Source organism: Silene latifolia, chromosome 3, assembly GCF_048544455.1.
Source record: "Silene latifolia isolate original U9 population chromosome 3, ASM4854445v1, whole genome shotgun sequence".
NCBI lineage: Eukaryota > Viridiplantae > Streptophyta > Magnoliopsida > Caryophyllales > Caryophyllaceae > Silene > Silene latifolia.
Genome location: NC_133528.1, coordinates 148,272,367 through 148,288,263, shown reverse-complemented (window position 1 = coordinate 148,288,263; position 15,897 = coordinate 148,272,367).

The window sequence follows — 15,897 nt, the reverse complement described above, 5'->3', positions numbered from 1 at the left end:
GGCTTCCTGCAATTCCCCTCCCCTATTCCATAACCAGAATGTGGCAACTACTTTTTCTCTGTTTCGGTATTGGTAATCGTTCAGTTTTGGCTAGTGCCCGACGGAGAGCCGGTGGTGTTGATATTAGTTTGTGGTCTGGGTTGGTGCTGGACTGCTGGTAAAACGTACCATTGCCAAGGAGATCAGTATCATATTACCAAATCTTAAATCAATGTCATCTAATAATAATAAATATACAACTATAAAATAATATTAGGATATTATTAGATATAAAATTATAAATATTTTGGTAGAAGAAAATCATTAACATATTTGCGAAGATATTAAATTAAGGCAAATATAACTTTCTTTAAAAAAAAAAGGTAAATATAACAAAATCAATGTTAAAATGATACTCCCTCCATACCAAACCAATGGTAACATGTGCCCACTTTTTGTGAGGAGAAAAGTATATTAGATGACACCCGGTGTAACTCACTTTCAGTAACACCGATAGGGATGACAGCGGGGCGGGTAAAAGCGGGTATCGCCCCGCACCCGCCCCAGTTGGGGCGGATATGGGTAGTGCTTTCGCGGGTGGTGGGGCAGGTACGGGTACAAAAATTTCACCCACCATGGGTGGTGGGGCGGGGATGGGTTTTACGTCATACCCACCTAATCCCCGCCTACCCATAAATACATTATTTTGACTTTTTATTATGTTCTTTATTAACTTATATAGAAAATCTTAAATTAAAAATATTAAAATGAAAATTTGAGGAAATTCATAGTGATTAAACTACATTTTATTCAAAAAAAAGTATCAAAAAAATTATAATATACGTGGTTGGTGGGTAAATGGGGCGGGTACGGGTCTAGATTTCTACCCGGCGGGGCGGGTACGGGTATGAAAACTTGTACCCGCCATGGGCGGTGGGCGGGTATGGGTATGAGAATGCTTGGCGGGTACGGGTACGGGGGAGCCTATATCCACCAATGCCCCGCCCCAATGACATCCCTAAACACCGAGGATGTTTTAGTAAATTACCAATAATTTTCAGTTTGTCCCTGAACTTTTTGAATTTCAAACTGTTTTATTGAAAAAGGGTAATGTGGGAAATACATTTCTTGTTATCAATTAATTAATGAAATTGATGAGAGGAAATCAGATTTAGCTAATTCGGTACTGAAAAGAAGGCTGCCAATTTTATTTAATGGATAAAATCTTGGAGAAATGAGTTACGGAGTACATAATATATTGCAAAAATTCGGAAAATAGGTTGATAAGTTTCGTTTACCGACATGACATAGTTTAATTTTTTAATGCAAAAGTACGCCAATTTATGAAAAATTGTTCTACTAAACAAAATAATGAACAAAAGAGAGCAACAATCAGCAACCATGGTTACACTTTCCATAGAAGTTACGTTCCATAGAAGTTGAGCACTGGATGTCTCTCGGCATTGTTGCTGGAAAACAGTTTCTCCAGATTTAATTAAACCCAACTTCCACTAATACCCTTATTAATTGTGGCGCAATTGTAAAACATAAAATTCATTTGGGTGGGAAGATTGAAATAAAAGATTTGATTTGATTTTATATTATTATTTTAATAAGGATGTTACTCAAACTCGGTAACACCGGCTGCCGCCCTATCACTTTCCTTACCTTATTCATAGTGTATGGGAATGCTTGAAATAAACCCAAAAAACAAAAAGCAAACGGGAATGCTACTAATAATAAGCCATCAGTACCTTAAAATAGTAGTATGATTTCCCATGAAATAAACCAAAAAAAACTAGAAACGGGAATGCTACAAATAATTAGCCATCAGTACCTTAAAACAGTGGTACGATGTTCCCATTGAAATAAACTAAAAAAAAAAGCAAACGGGAATGCTACAAATAATAAGCCATCAGTACCTTAGAATAGCGGTATGATGTTCCCGTGAAAAAAAAAACAAAAAAAAAAAAAAAAAGCGACCATATCACACTTAGTGCCTCACATGATGCTACACCAAGCATAAGACTCGTCTCCATAATAAGGTTCAATATGCACCGGTTGTGACCATGATGGTTGATATTCGAGGGCAGGTGGCGGCAACGAAGGATAATAGCTAATTCCGGGATATTGACCGCCACCATGACCATGACCATGACCATGCATTGATGACCATGGCTGCAGTGCCTGTGGTTGATGATGATGATATTCATTGTCATAATACGGTACACGGTAGCATATGTTATTGTCATAATACGGTTTATGATAATCACAGCAATTATCCGGTGGACAATGTGGACATGGCGGTTCGTCCTCCGCGAATATGTCGTCTATTACACCATCCCTCGCCATATAAGTCTTGGAAATCTCTGCATTTCTGCATGATTTTCTGAGGATCCTCATTAACTTATCTGGTTCTAAATTTCCTAGTATTTTTACTAGGCCTTGTTCTGCATCTAACTCGAACCTATTAACGCCTGTAATAATAAAAAATTAAAATAAAAACCGGAGTTGGTAAACTTGAATTATCAATGTAATACGAGAATAAAGATTCTTAGTAGTTTTCCCGTCTAATTGCACCGAGTTTTTTTCATGCTAAACTAATGAAATTGGGCTTTATTTGAGTTCACAAGTTACAAATTATCACTGCAAATTTGAAGTAATTCCTTAATGATTGATTTCTAAAATGTAAATATTACTTACTTATAAGGAATAAATTTTTAATGATTATCCAAAAATCTTTGTTATAAATTATTGGTGCAAATTTGAATTCAAATTACAATTACAATTTGTTTATCGGGTTTGAGAATATTTTTTAAGTTAAGACGGTTTTAAATAAGTTAAAACTAATACTTTAAATGCAAACATTTATAATAATCACATCTAAAAAATACTTTGCTGTAATACGGGAATTATACTAGTTTGTGATTGTACCTTCAAGTTTGGATAACACCGAGTGCACAGTATCTTGCCAATCTTCCTTTGCGTTTACTTTTACCACCACCGCCTACAAAAATTGACATAAAATGAAAATTAAAATATAATTCTCATAACTTCACTAGTACAAAAATGAAAAAAAAAAGGATTGTACATAAGATGTACTACCTCATAGTTAAGGATTTTTTGAATTTTTGTGTATTCTTTTTTAGTTTTATAGAGTTTATAAATTACATTTTATTTGATAATGTCAAAAATCAAATTTTTTTGAGCTTATATGTAATTTTTTTTGAGTTATAAGGTGACTTTTTGAGATTAATGTTTAAGTAAATAAACTCAAAAACTTTATAATAAAACTCAAAATTTTTAAAGTAAAACTCAAAAACTTTATCTTAATGCTCAAAAACTATATCATCCGATGTAGTTATAATCCGCTTACTGTACAAAAATAACATTAAGCAAGTACAAAAGACCACAGTTGTTGAAAATAATCGTAGTTTTTTATAAATGGCTACGCTTATCTATCAACAATAACCGTAGCCATAAATGCAAATTAAAGAAAAATACTACGGTTCTAGCATTAAACCGAAGCCAAATGACAAGAAAATGCACCGGTTAATTCTAAGGACTCAAGCTTGAATGTAAACAATAATTTTCTGTAGTGTAAATGGTTTTTCGCACGATAAAATATTCAAAATTAAAATCAAATTAAACTAGAAAACATGCAATTACCCTGCACAAGTTAACGAAAATAATTTAAAACATAAATTTACAATAACTTATTACCATGTTTGCGGGCGAGTTCGAATTAAACTTAACAGATCTACGAAAGAATTTCATTCTCCAATATTATGAATAAATTGAAGAATTTCTCAGAAAATATAAAATGAGAAGGGTGGTAAATGTATAAACACGAGCTAAATTTTCTGATCATTTGAAAGCATATATATACATATACAATAAGTCTATCTTAAGACGGAATATTATCGGGATAATCTTATAAATCATGGGAGTGGGGGTCAAGGTTAACTTATCCAAGGAAATAATCTTGGAATTTGGAGAATTATCAGTGTAGTGCTGAAATGTCGTCCTGCATTAAAAGATTTTTTTGCTAAAAATGAAAAGTTGATGTAATAAATTAAATCAATATTTTATTCTAATATAGTATCACAATATATTTACGTACGGGTTGATTGAAGTATTAACAAACGAATTATCTTGCAAAGATAAAAAAAAAAGTTGTTGAATAAAATTTAATTTTTTTTTAAAAAAATCATTTTCATAAGATTTGTGATCATTGTATCCGTTTTTTTTTTTTAATTTCGTAAATGATCTTTTTATCCGTTTTTTTTTATTTCCTAATGATCTAATACAAAGTATAATATCAATCAATCAATATTATATATTAAATCCAAAAATAAAAGGGACTTGAATGTAATTAAATAAATCTATACAAATTAATTATACTATATAGTTTTAAATCAATATCACTGTGTGATGGACCTGATCAAGGGACTTCAATGTAAATATAATATAGTTTTGGTTGAATTATAAATTTAGAGAACACCGGAATATGGTGATTTTCTTAAATAAACATGCCCCACTTTGTTAATTATTTTAACACAAACAAGTATATTATATTTTGGAAACTGCTAAAATGTAAATAAATCAAGCTAGATTTCCAAAAAAATATAAAATTCCATAATTATTCGATTTGATTAATTTAACACATACATGTAATATATTTAATGCATATATGTAATATATTTATTTAAGTAATAGAAGTAACATTGAATATAGTAATATGATAGTAATCCTTCATTGAATGCAAGTAATTCTGTTAGTAGTGAAAAGAATTGTAGTAACATTAGATATAGTCAAAGTAACAATATTAGCAGCGAGCGGGAGTATTGAAAGTAATAGCGTGAGTAGTGAAATTATCAATATTTATCTACAAGTAGTGAAAATAACAATAATTACGGCGGGAGTAGTGAAAGCAAAAGTAGTAATAACGAATGTAATAAAAGTAACAATACTAAGAACAACAGAAAGTATATATGAACAATTAACTAACTTATCGATTTAAGTAAAATATTAATAACGGGAGTAGTGAATTTGTCTCATAATTTATTTCATTGTAATTTTAAGATATACTCTGTATCATAGAAAAATATATTAATGATAAATTTATGAGTTATGCAATTTTAAAGTAGTTTTAGTTAATTGAAAATAAATTTTAATGCTAAATAAAGGTAGCCCGGGCAAAGCCGGGCACCCATACTAGTAATATAATATAATATAATATAATATAATATAATATAATATAATATAATATAATATAATATAATATAATATAATATAATATAATTATTCTCCTAATTAATAATTCTATCCTAATATAACAATACTCTAATAATGGCGGAGTTTAAGAAAAGGTTAATGTTGATGATGAAAGGATTAGTCATTTCATAATGTTTTGATTTTAATGTTGTTGAAAGTTAAGTCTTTTTATAGATAAGTTGACTTCTTTCGCGTTATTAGGTCAAAAAGCTTCTAACTTTCGAGTCTGTTGAAACAAATGATGTCATGATGATGATTTGATCAGTAGCATGCGTGCGATGATCCTCAAACACTTGCTACTTGCCATACCAGCAAAGACAAGTATACTCTCGAGAACATGGAGGCGTTGGTTAACTGGTTACTATCTCGCGTTTATTTGATAGAGCTTTTGTCAAAGTTGCTTAATTCGATATGAATACATAATACTCCGTATGTAACATCTAATTAATTCGTGATACACTCTGAAGAAAGTGACTCATGTATAGATTTTGAGTACTGGGCATGATAGAATTCGCTCGACAATTCTCGTTTCGTTATATGGGTCAATTTGATAAGTGAATAATCATGGTATAAAAATATGGGAAATGAGGGCTGTATTTAAGAAGCCAAAAAAGGAAATTAATCTTTAATATTGTTGTTAATTGCATCATTTTTTGTGCAATTTTGCCATAAATTCCTTTTTTAATACCTAAATTAGAAGGTTTTAACTCCTTAAATACAGCCCGTATTTAACATTACCCTTTGCTGTCTACAGTGGCTTTGTTGATGCGTATTCATAGTTCTAAATTGTAATTAAGGTCCTTAGTGATATTCTTGCTCCCGAACGATTTCATAGGGATCTTGACGTGTTTTTACTCCGGAAAAAAAAAACTGAAAAAGTAATAATAATAGGGTTTTTCTAACGTGTGTCTTAAGGACACGTTAGAAAAACCCATAATAATAATCCTCTAATAAAAAAAGATAAATAATTTACAAGATTGTATGAAATCGTTAACTAACTCTACCATATTATTATTATTATTATTATAGTTATTATTATATTTAGTATTAATATTAATATTAATATTAATATTATTTCAGTTCAATTCACTCAATCGGCTTAGTTCGATTCAAATTTCACTCCATTCGATTCGATTCGATTCATTCAGCTCCATTCGATTCGATTCATTCGATTCGATTACTCGCTCGGCTCCATTAAGTTCGATTCGATTCGGCTCGATTCGATTCGATTCACTCCATTCGATTCAAATTTCAGTTCAATTCAGCTCTAAAAAGCCAGAAAGAACAGGGCCTAAGTCTCGATATGAGTTGAAGACAACGACTCACTTAAGACATAAAGAAATAATAAATCTGAGCAAAATCTGTCCAATAATCAATCTTACCGAAAAACTGTTAGGGTTTCTGTTTGGGCTTTCATAGTCAATTTCTGTATAGATTACTATCATAACATACTAGATTTGAAATCTCAAATTCTGCAACGCATCATAATCGGTATGTCGTCCTATTTACGTTCTATTGCTTCTGTTATAACAAACCTATTTCAGGTGTTTTAAGTTCTATCTGGAAACTTTAGGCATATATCTATTTGGTTTTAATCTTCTTTAAGGTCAAACTTATCTGTAGATGAATTAGGTTTTTCCAGGTTTTCATGTCAAATGGCTCCTTTCGAGGAGGCTGTTGAAACAATTGATGACGTGATCAGCAGCATGCCCGCGATTGTGACTGATAAGATCCTAAAACACTTGCCACTTAAAATAGCGGCAAAGACTAGTATACTCTCAAGAACATGGAGGCATATTTGGCTATCCTGTCCGTATCTTACATTTGATGAAACTTTCTGGACAGGGTTCCACCACGTAGATTCAACTACTGATTGGCAAAAAGGAAGTTGCATAATCAACAACATACTCTTACACCACAATGCAAGTATACATAGTTTTTATCTTGTGCTCAAGCCGAATAATGCTGATGCTGATCTACTAGTCGATAAAAATGCGAGTCTAAGCCAATGGCTTTCTGTACTCGCAAAAACATGTACTAGAAAGATTGTTCTACGTAATTGCGCTAGAAAATGGCATAATCTCGTGATCCTCCCTTCTTACATTTTCCACTGTACCAACTTGACGAAGCTTAGACTTCATTGCTTTGTTTTAATTGCTCCCCCGTTCGACTTTAAGGGTTTTCCTCATCTAAAGAGCCTTGAGCTGTACTACATGAAATTTAACAATGGCATTGACATGCTTTGGAGTATCATTGCAAAGTGTCCCTGCCTTGTATTTTTGAGGATTGAGTATTGTCTTGGCATGGATATTCTTGCTGTTGATTCCCCACGACTTGAAAAACTGATTATCCGAGGTTTATTTGATTCTCTTTGTCTCAAGAAGGCGCCTCGTCTTACTGATGTGTTACTATGGTCAACTAAATCGGAGAAGAAAGGGATTGAAACCGTTGTAGCCACCATCAACCGTCTTGCTAGTTCATATAATTTGCAGAGCCTTGAGATTGGAGGTAACTTGCCTAAGGTAAATGTCGTAGCTAATCAGCTACTCCTCTGTCCCGATTATTTGTTGTTCTTTTTCATTTTTGGGTATCTCAATTAATTGTTGTCATTTTTATTTTAAGAGTGAACTTGATGAACAATTTGATCATTCACACTCAATTTGTCATCTCCTCTTTCATTGGTCTTTGTACCAAAACCAAAAGACAAGAATTGACCGGGACGGAGGGATTAATTAATATTCACTATTGGTTAAAACTTGGGTGAAATTTCTAAGAGACTCAAGTTCGAGCTCCTCAAGAGCAAAATCTTGCGGAGCATTCTTGGCCTGAATCCATGCCTTATAGACTTCGAGCATGTCACCCTCGCTCGGGTGGCTTACCTGGTATACGTGGTTTGCACGCTATCACATATACCCGAGGGTTACGGCAGCGGGTTCCCTTGTCACACAAAAAAAAAAAAGTTAATATACATTGTTAAATTAAATTTACTATGGCCATCAGCTAATATCCTTAATGCTTGCTAGTTGCTACGCAAGTTCTTGGGTGCAGGCGGGATAAACAAAGCACTTCCTGTAGCATTTAACCGTCTAGATCGATTATGTCTAGCAAATCTGGAGTTAACTGATTCTGATGTATTTTGCTTCACTCATGGCATGCTTCAAAGCTGCCCTGCCGTCCGGGATCTTGAAATTGCGGTAACATCTATTAATAACCAACTTGTAATTAAGAATTTTTTTCTTAAATGGGGTTGAAATCCGAAATATTTACAAAAGTGGGGCTCTTTTCAAAGTATTTACAAGCAATGGGTCCACGTCATCACAACATACAAAATTTAATATTTTTTTTAATAAACTTAACCTCTCGCTGTGTGAGACGGCGAGTAGATTTTATTGCCTTTGATACCATACATGCTCATTGCCGTCATTGGTCGTCTTCGTTCTCCTTACTCCGACCACCAAAACACGAACTACCACCACCATTCTCTTCATCTCACTTCCCTTATAATATATACCCCTTTGTTTGAGTGATTAGCTTAGTAGTTTTCAAAGTAAATAGCCCGAAAATTCACCGCTCACAAAATTGTTTTTGCGTTTTCGGTTTCGCGACTGGCTGGGTTTGTCTCGTTAATAACTCATCTTCTCCTTTTCTTATATCAATTGTGTTTGTTTTCTGAACTCTAGTGGATAGCAAAGGCATCGTAAAATGAATCAGAGTTGTCAATTGTGCACCGGAAGTGCTTCTGACTTTTGAGTTCATCTATAATCATTAACAAAGGGAGTACATACAGCCCCTTTGTTTCGAGAAGGGCATAAGAATGATTGAGCTTGCTACTACCATCATCATAACTTATTATGATTATTGATGATTAACAAGACCACATAAAATAATACCTCAAATGTACAAAAGTTAGCCATCATACATTATGTGCGACACTTATTAGCGAAACCGAAACCGAAAACGTAAAATTAGTTTTGTGAGCGGCAACTTTGCAGACTATTTACTTTGCAATCTACGAGGTTAATCACTCAAATAAATGGGTATATTTGGTAATGGAAATGGGAGGAATAGAATGGTTGTCGTAGTTCGTGTTTTGGTTGTCGGAGTAAAGAGAACGAAGACAACCAATGAAGCATGTTGGGGAGCTAACGCAATGACATCTTCTCGCTGTCTCACACAGCGAGAGGTTAAGTTTTATTTTAAAAAATAAAATTCCGTACCTTGTGATGACGTGGACCCATTCCTTGTAAATACTTTGAAAAGAGCCCCATTTTTGTAAATATTTCGGATTTAAACCCCATTTAAGAAAAAAATTCTGTAATTAACCTAGTTCACAGTAGCCATTGCTTCACCCTTTGTTAGTTCGTTACATTTTGGGGTGCATGCGAGTGAATTTGAGCTAGATCTCGGATCAAACCTCGCTGAACCTAAAAAATTGATGTGCCCTGTCATTGTGACAAAGAACATCAAGCGCATTGTCATTCATGTGTCATAATCGAAAATCTATCGACCCTTTGCGTGCAGATTATCTCACCCAGCCATGCTGTTGGGCAGAATAATGTCCACCAGAGTAACTACTATGACTATGAGTTGCGAAAGCTTCAGAAGGTGAAAATTACAGGTATTACAGGATCAAGTGCAGAGCTGAAGTTTATCGAGTATGTGCTTGCTAACTCAGTGGTGCTCGAGATAATGTTCTTCAAGTGTGGAAAAGGCGATGTTGTGTCCGAGCATAAGGTATTAAAACAGCTGATTAGGTTCCCAAGAGCATCAACAAAGGCACAATTTGTTTATTTGGAGGAATAAAGATCAACAGGTGATCTCTTTTCAATGTCTCAGCAACTCCATTGCATCGACTGCGACTATAATTGTTCTAACAGTTGGTATCTCTTAATACAAGCATATAGTAGTACATCTTAAGTTGAAATTGTAACAATTTAGATAGACGAAACAAACTTTTTGCCAATCCCTAGCCATGATCTGCTTTTGTTGCATATATCTATTTGTAAGTATGCCTTATTTGTTCAACTAGGGTTGTAGTCACGTTGGCGGAGAATGGAATTAAACCCAGCGGGGCGAAAAATTGCAATAGGGGCGAGCAGGTAATGGCTTAAGGGAAATTCGAAAAAACATAGAAAATTTTAGCTTAAAACTTCGAAATTTCCGATCGTCAGCGAGGACGAGCGCCCTGCTAGCCCCCCTAAATTCGCCACTGATTGCAGAGGTGGAGGCGATCAGTCCTAGCACCTTCAAGTTTCTAGATCACAATCACAAGATACTTAGATTTACATTTGATTGAGTAATTTAATATTATGTTAAGAAAAAAAGAATTTGTATTCCTCGTGTGTATTACAAGCCTCGTTTTGACATCTAGAAGACTAGAACAGGGCTTTTATATCATTTTAACTTTGATGGTGATTTTGATTATCAACCTCTTTGAATCTAAAAATAAAATGTCAAAATTAAGCAACTACTTTCATAATATTTTTATTTGAATTTTTTTGGGTAATATCTTCATATTGGGTGTTTGGTAAACGGCGTATTAGCCAATTTTTAACATATTTAACGTTTTCAGCATGTTTGATCCATCAATATGCTAATTTTAGTATTTGGTAAACAACATGCATATTGTTGAAACAGTATATTTGGGGTCAATATGTTGTTTTACGATATGCTTGGTTATCATATTCTAAAATTGAAAACTTTACTCCATTTTTTCAAAGAAAACTAACAATCTACTAATCGTAATCTGCCAATTACCAAACACCCAAATTAATTCTGCTAATTGTAATATGCTAGTCAAACCTTTCTCATTGATGGAGGGAGTAAAATCGTATCTGCCAATTACCAAACACCTAAACTAACAATCTACTTATGCTGAATTAATCTGCCGTTTACCAAACAGAGCCATAATCCTTTCTCATTCTGATGTTTCTGGGTTCTCAGGACAAAATTCTATTCCATCAATTTTATTGTTGTCTTTGTATCTCTTTAACGTTTTGAAAATCAGTTATCTTCTTTCTAAATTTAATTAATACAAAAAGGAATATTCTATATGCCCCTAGTTAAGGAGTCATTATTAACTAATTACTTCCTCCACAACCATTAAATTGTCTTCTACTTGGGTGGGGAGGTAACTGACGGCCGGGTTTCCTCTGGCGTGACATGGTGGTGGTCATTGTTGGCGGTAGTGGGTGTGAGTGGTGGTTGAAGGTGATGTTAAGGGAGGGAGTTGAGAGGTAATGATGTAGAGGAGTTTGGGGTCAAGGGACGGAATCCTATTCCCTTTGTTTGTGGCAAACAAACATAAGGGAATCATTAACTTTAATTTTCTTTCCCTTTCTTTTAAACCTCCAACTAAATAATCCCTAAAAGAATAAGGTTTATTATTTTTTTCCTCGCTTAAATGCATTAGCTAGTATTATGTTATTCTATCAAACTATTATTGTGTAATAAATGTTGGGCCCACTTTTTTTTCTTGACGAAAAAGTTGAGCCGAATTATGTAAAAGATTAGCAAGTCTTTATAAAACAATAATTAGGGCTTCGTTTGGTAAGGCATTTTAGGTTTCCGATTTGGTCAAAGTAGCTTATTTGACCAAAATTTCAGGTAACTTATTTTGTAGAGGTTTGGTAAATAGCTTATGTTGCATAGGTAGTTTTCTTTTTCTTTTCTTTTTTACACATTTTACCTTGTAATGTCACACCTAAAACTAACGGCGGCAATCGGATCGGGTTTAGGTCAGGTCAAGCGGGGTCAAGTTATTTCGGGTTTGGAGATATCCACACAGCCTACCGCTTTCGGATTGAGTCAAGTTTGGGTCAGTTCGTTATAAGGCCGGGACATTTCGGGTCAATTGATTTATCAGCTCCGGGTGGGGTTTGGGTTGGGTCATTATCTGGTTAGTTACGTTAGCGCATTAACTCTATCTTTAACCGTTAACTTTAATTTTCGATCATTATTTAGTTTAATTACCTTATTATTAAGTCAAATTTATCATTTTAAACACTAAATCACGTTCATGTTGATCAATAATAAGCTTAATAATTGTCGGGTCATCAATCAAAGCGGATCAATCTAAGCGAATATATAATGGGTCGGGCTAATTTCAGGTGCGGGTCACTGATTATCGAAATATCGGACCGTGTTGGTATCGTGTCAAAAACGGGTTTAATCCGGTTGGTTTTGGGTGGTTAAGTTTCTGAAAGTAAATTTTCTTTATCAAGTATCAGTGTATCACTAATCATTTAAAATACTATCAAAACTTAGAGAAGGAAATGATAACATTTAACAAACGTGTAATTAAACTAATCCATATTGCATTTAACAAGCCAAATGAAGTTGATAGTCAAGCTCCTCAAACTAACGGCAGATTGCACAAGTTAACGGCAGTGAACAATGAGGTCCTTACCTGTAAAGTTATATAGTTTGGGTCCTTAACAGGAAAACTTCTGATAGTTTGGGTCCTTGACTTGGGATTAACTCCCTAGTAGGGATGGCAATGGGTCGGGTTGGATCGGGTTTTGCAAGATCCAAACCTGATTCACTTACTTATTGGATCCCAGATCCATATCCATACCCGATCCATATCCAAAATTTTAAAATCCATACCCGATCCATTATACTTTTTTCAAACCCATACCCGCTCCAAATCCATACCCGATCCACTGCATAATCCAAAACCCAATACGAAACTTGATTTGACTACATAAAAATTTAATCTTATATAAGAAAATTTAAATTTCAAAGTTAATAAAGCCTAAGTTTTCAATAATATCCACTTGGATCGGGTATGAATGGATCGGGTTTGGATTTGGTTCGGGTTTTCCAATAGTGGATATGGATATGGGTTTTTAAATAGTGGATCGATAATGGGTTTTTAAAGAGTGGGTTTGAATCGAATTTTTTCCTTCGGTTTGATTCGGGTTTGGTTCGGTTTGGGTGATAATTGCCATCCCTACTCCCTAGTGAACATATGTTAGAAAAACCCTACAATATATACAGCTTACCCTCTCTCTCATTTTTTTTTTTTGGAAGAAGAGAGCATGATATAAATAAACAAACCAAACCAAGTCAAGTACAGTTACGAATACATCACGGGGGGGGGTGTTCGGGAGAAAGCGGCGTGCAAGCCAAAACACAGTCTAAAGTGCAAAGATCTACAACAAACGGAGGGGGAAGATCCCACTCAAAACAACCCAATAAGATGCTGGAGTCTCTAATGGAATGATGAGCAATGGCATCCGCAACACGGTTGGCCGATCTCTTCTCAAACACAAGCTTCAAATGAGGGAAATCCTGCAAAAGGGCCCTACACTCAAGAATGATGTTAGTAAACGGACCAATGGGGGCAGTGGGGCATAAAATAGTGGTAACCGCATCAAGACAATCAGAAGCAATTAAGACATTGTTCACAAGGACTCTAGAACGCAAAAGCCCATCCCGAATGGCAAGGATCTCACAAAGGTAAGGGTTATGACCAAGGAAGCGGATGGACCAACCTAATACCCAGGAACCAGAACCGTCTCTGATGACACACCCCAGGCTAGCAGAAGAAGAGGAGGGGGAGAAAGCCGCATCAACGTTGGTCTTAAACCAACCAAGCGGCGGAGGGGCCCAGCTCAAAGGATAGCTAAAGGCATCATGATTGGTGGTAATCGTAACAGGGGCAGAGTGAGAACAGTCAGAGGCGCGGGTCCAGGTAAAGGATTGGGAAACAACAGAGGCGCAGAAGGTGGAGGGGGAGGTGACGGGGGTGCTAGAGGTGGAAAAGGTCAAGTCACGGCGTCTCGGCAAAGACGCCGGAGGACGAAGGTAAAGAGGGTAGTCCAACTAGGGGGGTGAGAAGTGCAGTTATCGTAAATCCAATGATGGAGGTCAGTGTCAAAGAAAGAGTTAGAGACATTTAAAGCGGACCAAGAGAGAGAGGCGAAGCTGCAATCGCGGAGGGCATGAAGGGAAGTCTCAGGTATAGAAGGGTTAGGACACAGAGTACAAGACGAACTGGGCAAGATACTCCTGGCGAAGAGGGAAGCTTTGTGGGGTAATTTGTTCCACCACACGAGCCAGAGGAAAATTTTTATACGAGGTTGGGTTGGAAGGCCCCAGAGCCAGCCGAGGTCAGAAGGGAAGGAGGAAGGGGTAGGAGGGAGGATAGGCCGGCAAAGAGAGAAATAGGTGTCACTGATAGAGAATTTTCCTTTTGGAGCAAGGGAGGTGGCAAGGATATCAGGTCTGGGGGTAGTCGGGATGGGAATGGTGATAATGCAGCTGATGATGCACTCGGGGAGGACGAAATCAAGGGAACCAAGAGACCAAGTCCCATTGGATATAATGGAGCAAAGCTTGGCAGAGGAGGACGAAAGATTGAGAGGGCCAAGAACGAGGGTTCTTAGGGGGCCAAGGTCAAGCCAAGGGTCATCCCAAAGGCTGATAGTGGAGCCATCTCCAATGGACCAGATGAGATGATCTTTCAGGATGTTCCACCCTCGTCCAAGATTCTTCCAAATATGGGAGCCCCTGGAGAAAGAGCGACGAGAGGGTGTGCAGTATTTGCTGATAATGGCCTTAGCGGCAGAGGAGGATTTATTCAGAAAGATTTTTGAACTTAATTTAGAAGAGAGAGCATCATTTAGTGGCTCGGCGGCCCTAATCCCAAGACCGCCGAGAGAGAGGGGAAGAGTGACAAGATCCCAGTTGGCAAGGTGGAGTTTGTGAGCAGACTGACTAGACCAAAGGAAATTCCGGGTGGTTTTGTCAATGTCACGGAGGATGGAGGAGGGGAGACGGATGCATTGCATCGCATGGTTTGGGATGACATTAATCGTAGACTTGATGAGGCAGATCCTACCAGCTCTAGAGAGGAAACGGGATTTCCAAGAGGCAAGCTTAGACTTGATGTTGTCCAGAATGAAATGAAGATCAGATCTCTTAGGTTTCCTACTGAGGAGGGGAAAACCAAGATAAGTGCCGAGGTTATTAGTTTTCTTGATGCCAAGGGCGTCTTCAAAGAGGATGGCCTCAGCAGGGGGGTGAGTTTGGAGAAGGTTATTTTGCTCTTAGAGCAATTTATTTTTTGACCAGAGCTGGAACAGAAAGAGAGGATAGTGTCTTGGAGGGCACACAAGTTCCTCTCAGAAGTTCTGCCAAACACCAGAATGTCGTCGGCAAAGAGGAGGTGAGAGAAGGAGACACCACCTTTCCCAAGAGGAAAGGGGGTCCACTCACTGCTGTTGCAGGCTTGATGGATGAGACGAGAGAGGGCTTCCATACAAATGATAAAGAGATAGGGGGAGAGAGGGTCACCTTGTCTAATTCCGCGAGAGGGTGAGAAGGTATCAAGGGGTGTGCCATTGAAAGTCACAAAGGCAGAGGCCGTAGAGATGCAGCTCATAATAAGAGAGATAGTTTCAGGGTCAACGTTAATCGAGATAAGGCAGGCTCTGACAAAGTCCCACTCGAGTCCAGCGAAAGCCTTCTCAAGGTCAAGTTTAAGGGCAAACCAGCCAAGTTTACTCTTGGAAGTGTGCATGGTGTGGAGGATCTCAGAAGCAATGATATAGTTAGAATCGGTTCCTCTTCCAGGAATGGAGCTCCCCTGGTTAGGGGAAATCAGGGACGGCAGAAGAGGCTTGAGACGGTTGA